Source organism: Asparagus officinalis, chromosome 7 (genome assembly GCF_001876935.1).
Source record: "Asparagus officinalis chromosome 7, Aspof.V1, whole genome shotgun sequence".
Taxonomy (NCBI): domain Eukaryota; kingdom Viridiplantae; phylum Streptophyta; class Magnoliopsida; order Asparagales; family Asparagaceae; genus Asparagus; species Asparagus officinalis.
In genome coordinates this window covers 116,519,115-116,530,042 of record NC_033800.1, presented here as the reverse complement: position 1 = coordinate 116,530,042, position 10,928 = coordinate 116,519,115, and the positions used below count along the sequence as shown (strand labels likewise).

The 10,928-nt window shown below is 34.3% G+C and overlaps 1 pseudogene; it reads left to right on the top strand.

Annotated features, from left to right (window-relative positions):
- LOC109847673 overlaps nucleotides 1–1,899 on the top strand; it is a 7,059-nt pseudogene extending 5,160 nt beyond the window's left edge.

Here is a 10,928-nt window from a genome sequence, read left to right as displayed (position 1 = left end):
AAATCAGGTGATTTTTAAAAAAGCATACTCAATAATGATAGAAAGACAAATGAATGTAGAGTGTTATAGCTTCACTACTTAATTGATTGTAAATATTAGCAATATCTTACCATAATCTACTCCTCTGTTATAAGATCATAAAAGGCCCTGAATGTTTTATTAAATAATATATTTAATTAGAGCATTTTTAAAAAATATAGTTATTTCTATTCGATGTGATAGAAATTCCATAAAGTATAACTTTATTAGAATGAGATTCATGAGTTAGTTGTGAATTGGACTGAATATTAAAGGGGTATTTGCATATGTAACCCTTAGGGCTATAAGAATAAAGAAAATAATAAATGAGTTTATTTTACAAATTGGTCCGTAGCCTATATATATCATAAAATTAGAGTTCTTGTTCTTTTTTCTGAAAATGTAAGTTTTGATACAGAAGAGGATGGCTAGAGAGAGAGGATTTGCAGTAGGAGAAAAAAAATCTTCATATTAGGGTTCTTGTTCTTTTTTCTGAAAATATAAGTTTTGAGGGCAGGAGTTCTACAGAAGAGGATGGCTAGAGAGAGAGGATTTGAAGAAGGAGAAAAAGATGCTTGCAATCCTCAGGTGAAGGTTTTACTCCATTTGATTCTTAATTTGGCAATTTTTTCTGGCATATATATACTATATATATATATATATATAGTATATATATATATATATATATATATATATATATAGATAGAGTAAGACTCCTATCAATGTTAAGTTTATATCCACCCAAAACTTCCTATCCACTCCATTATTTAATATTAAAAACCTTTTCATATTCATGCAAGTATCCCTAGCTAAATGAGTGGTGTATGTGGCTAAAAAAGTTTTGGTGGATAGCTTTTTACAAACTCACTTAAGTTGGCAGCAAGAATTGCTCTCTACATATATATATATATATATATATACTATATATATATATATATATATATATATATATATGAGAAAACAGAAGGTGAGCTGGCAGCGTAGGAAAATTCCTGCGCTGCTGCTACATGTCAAATTTTAACCCAATTGTCACACATTAGTAATAAATAGTAATTAATGATTAACATTCGGCATTACTTTGAAACAGAACAAGGACTTAGATGCAAAAAATCCCACCCTTCGTTCCAAATCATCTTCCCCAAAAGCAGCCGCTGCTTTCTCATCTTCCCCAAAACCGCTGCTTTTTATTCCTCCTTCAGCTTCGTATCCCAAATATCCTTCGTCGGCAATGGAATGAGGACTGGATAATATCTTAGGTTTAGTTTTATCAAAGCCAAAGAAGAGTATGCTCGTTGTTTCAGAATTTATTGGCTGCTCACCTTCTCTTAGTGGAGCAATTAAGGTCAATCTATGAAATATTGAGGCTGTGGCTGATGCAATGGACTATGAGTTCGACATGGCTTAGCCTAAGAAGCAACTGAGACATGAAAAGTATTATCGATACGTTAGTACTCATGATTTGGAGAGGACTTGTAGAGATCACAGTAAGAGGAGGAGTTGGGGAATTGGGTTTGGATTGAGCTTTCGAGTTGTTGCTCTTAATAGGATCTTTATAAAGCTTTCAATGGAGCATATTGTTTCGGCTTATAGGAGGACGAAGATAAAAGCGATTCTTTTGGATTATGATGGAACTCTTATGCCACAGACTTCCATAGAAAAGAGTCCTAGCTCTAAGTCCATTGAATCCTAAATAGCTTGTGTAGAGATCAGAATAATTTGGTGTTTATTGTTAGTGCAAGAAGCAAGAGAACTCTTAATGAATGGTTTTCTCAAGCAGCGGTTTTGGGGAAGATGAGAAAGCAGCGGTTGCTTTCGGGGAAGATGATTTGGAAGGAAGGGTGGGATTTTTTGTATCTAAATCCTTGTTCTATGTCAAATTAATGTAGAATGTTAATCGTTAAGTACTATTTATTGCTAATGTGTGACAATCATATTAAAATTTGACACTGTTGACCCTATAGTTTTGATGATGATTTGTCAAACAATTTATCACTAATATATTCTCTAGTTTTGTTTTTATGTTTCTCTTTACAGGTATTTCAACACACGACAATCAAGCGTTAAAAATTCAAGTTCATATGTGTGGAGTTATCTAGGTATAAGAGTAGTTTACTTACATATATTGTATGTTTATATTTAAGCTCAATATATGTACACTTAACACGATTTTTGACGTTTTCTATCATATAAATGATCTTTCATCAAACGTTGTTACAATATATTTTATTTCATGTTTACAGCTCATTCATACTTTATTATATACATATAATATATGCATGATATATATATACTATATATATATATAAGTCATATCAAAATTTTCATATTCGTAAAATACAGGTTTTACAAACACTTTTTAAAAACAGTGTGTTTTTAGCAAACGAAAATTATTTTTCCAAAAATTCATTTTCTAACATGTTCATTTTACCATTTAGAATTTTTTCCCAAAGTTTTATTATTTTTGGAATTGATTTGCTATTTTTAAAGTATTTTTAAAATCGGCCAAAAACAGGTTTTCAGACTGTGTCAGTTTGCGGTCGACTGCCATGGTCGACCGCCATGAACAAATTTTCAAAGTCTGGCTTTTATTTGCTTACGGTCGACCGTGACGATCGACCGTGAAACCATCCAGAGACTTTCGCGGTCGACCCGCAGTCGACCCGCCAGCATCATTTTTCAACAGCTCATTGTTTTTTTGCTTCGGCGGTCGACCCGTCACGGTCGACGCGCCGAACTCATGATTTGATTCCACGGCTAGTTTCTGATTCTTTGGGGGATTTTTGGTCATTTAAGTTGGTTTTTGCTGAGTTCTTGAGTGGGTATAAATACCCCATTGCTCTTCTATTTCAGCAACTAAGAAAACCAAGAGTTTTGTTTTTACAAGAAGTTTTAACAAATGTTTAAGAGGCGTTTAAAGAGCTGTTAAGCTAATTTTCGTTAATCTATTTCAAGAGAAGTTTTCTACAACAAGAAGTGGCTTTCAAATCCTATTGGGATCATCATCCACTACTCTTCTTATTTATTGAGAAGTTTTCTAAACTCTTCCTTATATAGCTTACTATTTCACTTTCATTTATCTAGCTATATTTATTGAGTTGTATTATTTTTCATTCACTGTTATCACACACACATATTGAGCTTAATATCTTCATACTATATAGTGTGGGTTGTGGGGTGTGATTTAGTGAGTGTGGGCTTCATTTGCGTTCTCATTTGTTATTCAGAACAAACCATTGTGTTTAATCTTTATTTGTGAGTATCACTTGTAATACACTTGTACACCGAGAGAAGTGTGAGGCGAGAGACGGGGTCGAATCCAATAGAAGTGACGTCGGTTGACGAACCTAGGGAGAGGTTGCATCCGAGCACTTGAGGAGGAGGACACGGGCTAGGTTCCTACACTTAGTGTGTAAAGTGTGATTGTATAGTGTTTATTATGTGAGAGTTTTCGGTAAGCTTGTAAACCAAGTGTGTAGAATTTTCGGCTTTCAAACCGGATTGTGATAGTGGAGATCTCCTCGAGGTGAGGAGCGGGGACGTAGGTCGTGGGGACCGAACCTCGTAAACATATCTTGTGTTTGTGTTTGCTTAGCGTATATTTCTTTTGTGCTCATTCTTATCGTTCTTATTCATATCTCTCTCTTGCAAGAACTAATTGATCAACATAATTTTAATTTGAATTTAATCGGGATTAGATTAGCATAAGACCCTAATCACCCCCCCTCAAGGATCTAACAATTGGTATCAGAGCTTGGTGCTCTTTGATTTAAGGACTAATCGCCTTGAGTTAAAGATCCAAGTTATCGGTTTCGTGCTAATCTAGTGTTGATTGCTTTTTGCTTCTTGCATATAATCATTATGAATATGTATGATGTATCTAGTCTAGGTTTATGCTATTAATGTTACTCATCGTTTGGATATTTTCCCCTATGCTCAATGGCATGTTAGATTCAAACTTTTTGTTCAATCTAAACAATTCGATTTATGGGAGATTATTGAGGATGCCTATGTTGTTCCTATTTTAGAAAAATCCAAATGGAGTGATAATAATAAATGATTGTTTAACATGAACAAGCTCTTGTTAGAATATTTGCTTAATGCCTTTCACTCATCATATTCTATCAAATTTGCTCATTTTGATAGTGCTTACGTCTTATGGAAATTTATTGAAGCACATGAAGGAGAATCGGAGGCTATTCAAAAAGCGTTGGAAGATCGCGCTTTAAGCTCTAAGGAAGCCTCATCTCCATGTACAATACCACTAGGAAAATATAATTCTTAAAGAATGCAATGAAAATTTGAAAATTGAAAATGCTAGTTTGCTTCATGAAAAACGTGATGCTATGTTAGAAGTAGATAAGTTGAAATCTATGATAAAAAATCTTGTTTATCCTACTTCTAGTAGCAATGTTTGTATGCACAATGATGAGTTGAATCAAATGAGAAAACGTATATCCACCTTAGATTCAACCCTAAACACTTGTATTACTAATAATAAAAAGCTTATGGACTTATGTGCAAAGTTCAATGTTAATTCTTCTAAGAAACCTATTCACTATGCACATATGTATGACAAAATTCACAAATGTTCTATTTGCGGTCTTAAAGGCCATTTAGCTCAATTTTGTCATAATGCACCAAAAATTAACAAGCTTATTCATGATTGTGCATCCCATCAAGCTTCTTCATCACATACACATGTACACACACATAGTGTAAATCATAAACATGCTCATGTGTATAAATATGATTATTGTGGTCGTTTTGGTCATTTGGCCATGTTTTGTTTCGATTTAAAAAGAAATTCTCGTTTGCAAAATAATTACAAAGAAAAATCTATTCTTGCAAATGAACCACGTACATTTCATTTCGATCAACGTAAACCATTCAAACCTCTACATTGCACAAATTGCAATCGTATGAGTCATGTTTATAATTTTTGTTTTGATCGTATCGGTGCACAAAATACGCTCAAGTGACTTCATAACCCTAGGGCCTTGGATTTAAATGATAGGGGTCACGTCCTAAATTTTAGAGGTACCAAAATGATTTGGGTACCAAAATGATTTTTATATCAATTTTTTTTTGTTTTGTTCATTTTGTTTTTTGAATAATTGGGTTTTGAGTTTTAATGATGAATTGTATTTTTATTAAGTTAAAAAAAAATATTTTTTTATGTTTTTAATAGCTAAAAACTTTATATGTATTTATATATCTTATAAAACAATTTTATTAAGGACCAAAATGAAATTTTTCCTAAAATCCAGGTTTTAAAAATGACTATGCATTTATCTTTCTCACGGTCGACCTCCACGGTCGACCGTCGAAGTTTCTGGAAATTGTTACGGTCGACCGCCACGTTCGACCGCAAGAGAATTTTTTTGGTTTTCTGCTCTCTTCGTTATCGGGTTTCGGTTTATTTGGTTAAAATTTTTAAAATCCGCTTTGTCCATCACCGTCGATCTTGATCTGATCTAATCTGGGCTGCTCTTTCTTCCTCTCTAAGATCCGACCCTCTTCATCTTCCACTTTCATTCGAAATTTTCTTCCCAAATTAGAAATCTCTCTTCGGTCGCCCACAACGTTTCCTCGGTCGACTGCGGCTGTTCTCCACCTCTTTTGGGTAATCTCTTTCATCATCCTCCTTGTTTTCATTCTCTCTTAGGGTTTCATTGGCTAATCTAGGGTTTTTAATTCAATTTCTGTTTCACTTGCATCCATAAAACCCTAGTTGTGTAATTATGCCTCCTAAGAAGAGATCCAAGCCTGAATCCAGTTCCTCATCTATCACTGCCTCCCATTATGAGGATTATCTTCTGTTTAAACCCCTAATTAAGAAATATAGGGAGCTATGCAAACTAAAAATCCTACCTACTAGATATATCAAGTATGATCAATTAGCCATCTATGACATTCATACGATTCTACATGATGTTGGGTTGGCTAAACTGTTAGATGTGGAGCGCAAAGTTCCTTATTATCTATTTCTGGTATATTTGTTTTATGCAAATTTGTCTGTCAATTCCACCGCTGATGGTGTCCAAACTATCTCTACATCTGTTAAAAACATCCGGATTTCTTTTAATGCCGACGAACTTGCGGGAATCCTTAAGATCCCGTCAAGCGATGTCGAGCTTATGTCTATCGAACACACTGATCAAGCTGTGAACGATATCATGTTTAAGCCCGGTTGCACCTACCCAATGAACAACAAATCACTCAATCCCATTGCTAAAATCATAGCTCGTATTGTTGCTCAAAACCTTATTCCCAAAACTGGGAGTTTTGATCACTTTGCCCCTGATAAAGTTAATGCAGTGTATGCCATCTTTGCCCAGATAAAAGTAAATTGGGCTAATCATTTTCTCAAGAGTATGGCATGTAAGCATTTCAAATTCCTTCCCTTTGGTTGTATCGCATGTAAGCATTTCAAATTCCTTCCCTTTGGTTGTATCATCACTCTCATTCTCCAACACTTCGGTGTTGCTCTGTCTAATGAACCCAAAGTGGAGCCTAGTAAAGAATATTTTGATAGGGTCTCACTTTCCCGGATGCAAATTTTCGACTCCTTATCTGATCCTGCTAAGCCATCATCTTCTCGGTCTAGAGCTTCCACCTCCTCCACTTCTGATATCTGTGCCTGTTTGGATCGTCTCGAGACTCAGGTCTCAACTATTCAGAGGGATGTTAGGACTCTTCTATCTTATCAGCGTCAGTCTCTCGGGATTCCGGATCCATCTTCCAGTTCTGATTCTGAGGAGGGCTCTGCTGATGGATCTGCGTCAGGCTCTGGTTCAGGATCTGCTTCCGGACCTGATGATGGTGGTGATTAACTTTTATTGTTGGATTTCATGCTCATTGTCATGTATTGGTGAAACAAAACTCGCTACTTATATTTTTATTTTTAGTTTCTGACTCTATGTTTGTGTGGAAAACTATGTGACTTTGTGAAAACAATTTGTGTATGGTTTGTAGCATTGTGAAACAAATTATGTTTGTGGAAAACTATGTAGTATTTGGTGTTTAAGTGATGACTTATGATTTATTTGGTCTATGTATTGCTTATGGTTGTATTTGGATGGATATGGTTGCTTAGCTCCTATGTATGAATATGATCTTTATATATCATCTATGCAAATTGACAGGGGGAGCTTTAGCTGTATTTTTTGTTATCTGTGCTTGTATCCNTTATCAGTATATATTTTATATCAATAAATAAATTGTTTGCCATCATCAAAAAGGGGGAGATTGTTGACCCTATAGTTTTGATGATGATTTGTCAAACAATTTATCGCTAATATATTCTCTAGTTTTGTTTTTATGTTTATCTTTACAGGTATTTCAACACACGACAATCAAGCGTTAAAGATTCAAGTTCATATGTGTGGAGTTACATAGGTATAAGAGTAGTTTACTTACATATATCGTATGTTTATATTTAAGCTCAATATATGTACACTTAACACGATTTTTGACGTTTTCTATCATATAAATGATCTTTCATCAAACGTTGTTATAATATCTTTTATTTCATGTTTAAAGCTCATTCATACTTTATTATATACATATAATATATGCATGATATATATATACATGTTTATAAGTCATATCAAAATTTTTATATTCGTAAAAATCAGGTTTTACAAACACTTTTCAAAAACAGTGTGTTTTTAGCAAACGAAAATTATTTTTCTAAAAATTCCTTTTCTAACATGTTCATTTTATCATTTAGAAACTTTTCCCAAAGTTTTATTATTTTTGGAATTGATTTGCTATTTTTAAAGTATTTTCAAAATCGGCCAAAAACAGGTTTTCAGACTGTGTCAGTTTGCGGTCGGCCGCCACGGTCAACCGCCATGTACAAATTTTCAAAGTATGGCTTTTATGTGCTCGCGGTCGATCATGACGATCGACCGTGAAACCATCCAAGAGACCTTCGCGGTCGACCGTCACGATCGACCACCAGCATCAATTTTTCAAACCTCAGTGTTTTTGTGCTTCGTGGTCGCCCGCCACGGTCGACCGCCGAACTCATGATTTGATTCCAACGGCTAGTTTCTAATTTGATTCTCTGGGGGTTTTTGGTTATTTTAAGTTGGTTTTTGCTGAGTTCTTGAGTGGGTATAAATACCACATTGCTCTTCTATTTCAGCAACTAAGAAAACCAAGAGTTTTGTTTTTACAAGAAGTATTAACAAAGGTTTAAGAGGCGTTTAAAGAGCTGTTAAGCTAATTTTCGTTAATCTACTTCAAGAGAAGTTTTCTACAACAAGAAGTGGCTTTCAAATCCTATTGGGATCGTCATCCACTACTCTTCTTGTTTATTGAGAAGTTTTCTAAACTCTTCCTTATATAGCTTACTATTTCACTTCCACTACTCTTCTTGTTTATTGAGAAGTTTTCTAAACTCTTCCTTATATAGCTTACTATTTCACTTTTTTATCTAGCTATATTTATTAAGTTGTATTATTTTTCATTCACTATTATCACACACACATATTGAGCTTAATATCTTCATACTATATAGTGTGGGTTGTGGGGTGTGATTTGGTGAGTGTGAGCTTCATTTGCGTTCTCATTTGTTATTGAGAACAAACCATTGTATTTAATCTTTATTTATGAGTATCACTTGTAATATATACACTTGTACACCGAGAGAAGTGTGAGGCGAAAGACGGGGTCGAATCCAATAGAAGTGATGTCGGTTGACGAACCTAGGGAGAGGTTGCATTCGAGCACTTGAGGAGGAGGACACGGGCTAGGTTCCTACACTTAGTGTATAAAGTGTGATTGCATAGTGTTTATTATGTGAGAGTTTTCGGTAAGCTTGTAAACCGAGTGTGTAGAAGTTCCGGCTTCCAAACCGGATTATGATAGTGGAGATCTCCTCGAGGTGAGGAGCGGGGACGTAGGTCGTAGGGACCGAACCTCGTAAACATATCTTGTGTTTGTGTTTGCTTAGCGTATAATTCTTTTGTGCTTATTCTTATCGTTCTTATTCATATCTATCTCTTGGAAGAACTAATTGATCAACATAATTTTAATTAGAATTTAATCGGGATTAGATTAGCATAAGACCTTAATCACCCTCCTCTAGGGTCTAACAGATACGTTCTCTTGGAAGAACTAATTGATCAACATAATTTTAATTAGAATTTAATCGGGATTAGATTAGCATAAGACCTTAATCACCCTCCTCTAGGGTCTAACAGATATATCTTTATGGATATGTATGATTCATCTAGTTTAGGATATGCTATTAATATTGCTCCTCGTTTGGATATTTTTTTCCTATGCTCAATGGCGTGTTAGATTCAAACTTTTCATTCAATCTAAACAATTCGATTTATGGGAAATTATTGAGGATACCAATGTTGTTCCCATTTTGGAAAAATCCAAATGGTGTGAAAATGATAAAAGATTGTTTAATATGAACAAGCTTTTGTTAGAATATTTGATTAATGCTTTTCACTCTTCATTTTTTAACAAATTTGCTAATTTTGATAGTGCTTACGCCTTATGGAAATTTATTGAAGCACTTGAAGGGGACTTGGAGGCTATTCAACAAGCGTTGGAAAATCCCGCTTTGAGTTCTAAAGAAGCCTCATCTCCATGTACAATACCACTAGGTGATAACCCTAGTGAGGTATGCAATCTTGACAACGATGATATCATTACTTTTGATGAGCTTGCTCTTGAGTTTGAAAAATTACACAATTGCTATATTGATGTAAAGAGTAAGTATGTTAATATGAAATCCACTCATGAAACACTAGCCACTAAGTTTAATTTTATTGTAAATGAAAATATAATTCTTAAAGAACGCAATGAAAATTTGAGAATTGAAAATGCTAGTTTACTTCATGAAAAACGTGATGCTATGTTAGAAGTAGATAAGTTGAAATCTATGATGAAAAATCTTGTTTATCCTACCTCTAGTAGCAATGCTTGTATGCACAATGATGAGTTAAATCAAATGAGAAAATGTATATCTACCTTAGATTCAACACTAAACACTTGTATTGCTAATAATAAAAAGCTTATGGACTTATGTGCAAAGTCAATGTTAATTCCTCTAAGAAACCTATTCACTATGCATATATGTATGAAAAAAATTCACAAATGTTCTATTTGCGGTCTTAAAGGCCATTTAGCTCAATTTTGTCATAATGCACCAAAAACTGACAAGCCTACACATGATTGTGCATCCCAACAAGCTTCATCATCACATACTCATGTACACACACATAGTGTAAATCATAAACATGCTTATGTGTACAAATGTGATTATTGTGGTCGTGTTGGTCATTTGGCCATGTTTTGTTTCGATTTGAAAAGAAATTCTCGTTTGCAAAATAATTACAAAGGAAAATCTATTTTTGCAAATGAACCACGTGCATTCTATTTCGGTCAACGTAAACCATTTAAACCTCTACATTGCACAAATTGCAATCGTATGGGTCACGTTTACAACTTTTGCTTTGATCGTATTAGTGCACAAAACAAGCCCAAACGGGTTCATAACCCTAGGGCCTTGGACTTAAATGCTAGGGGTCATGTCCCATGTTCTAGTGGTACCAAAATGATTTGGGTACCAAAATGATTTTTACATTATTTTTTGTTTTTGTTTTGTTTTTGTTTTTATTTTGAATAATTGGTTTTTGAGCTTTGAATGACAAATTGTATTCTTTATGTTAAAATAAATTATTTGTATGATTTTATAATTAAAAACACTTATATATATCTTATAAAACTTTTAGTATTTTATAAAACAAATTTCCAAAAGGTCTAAATTGAAAAATCTCTCAAAACAAATTTTTCTACTTTAACCTGCTATCTGTTTTCTCGCGGTCGACCGACCCGGTCGACTGACGATCTCTCTGTAATCGTTCCGGTCGACCGCGTCGGGC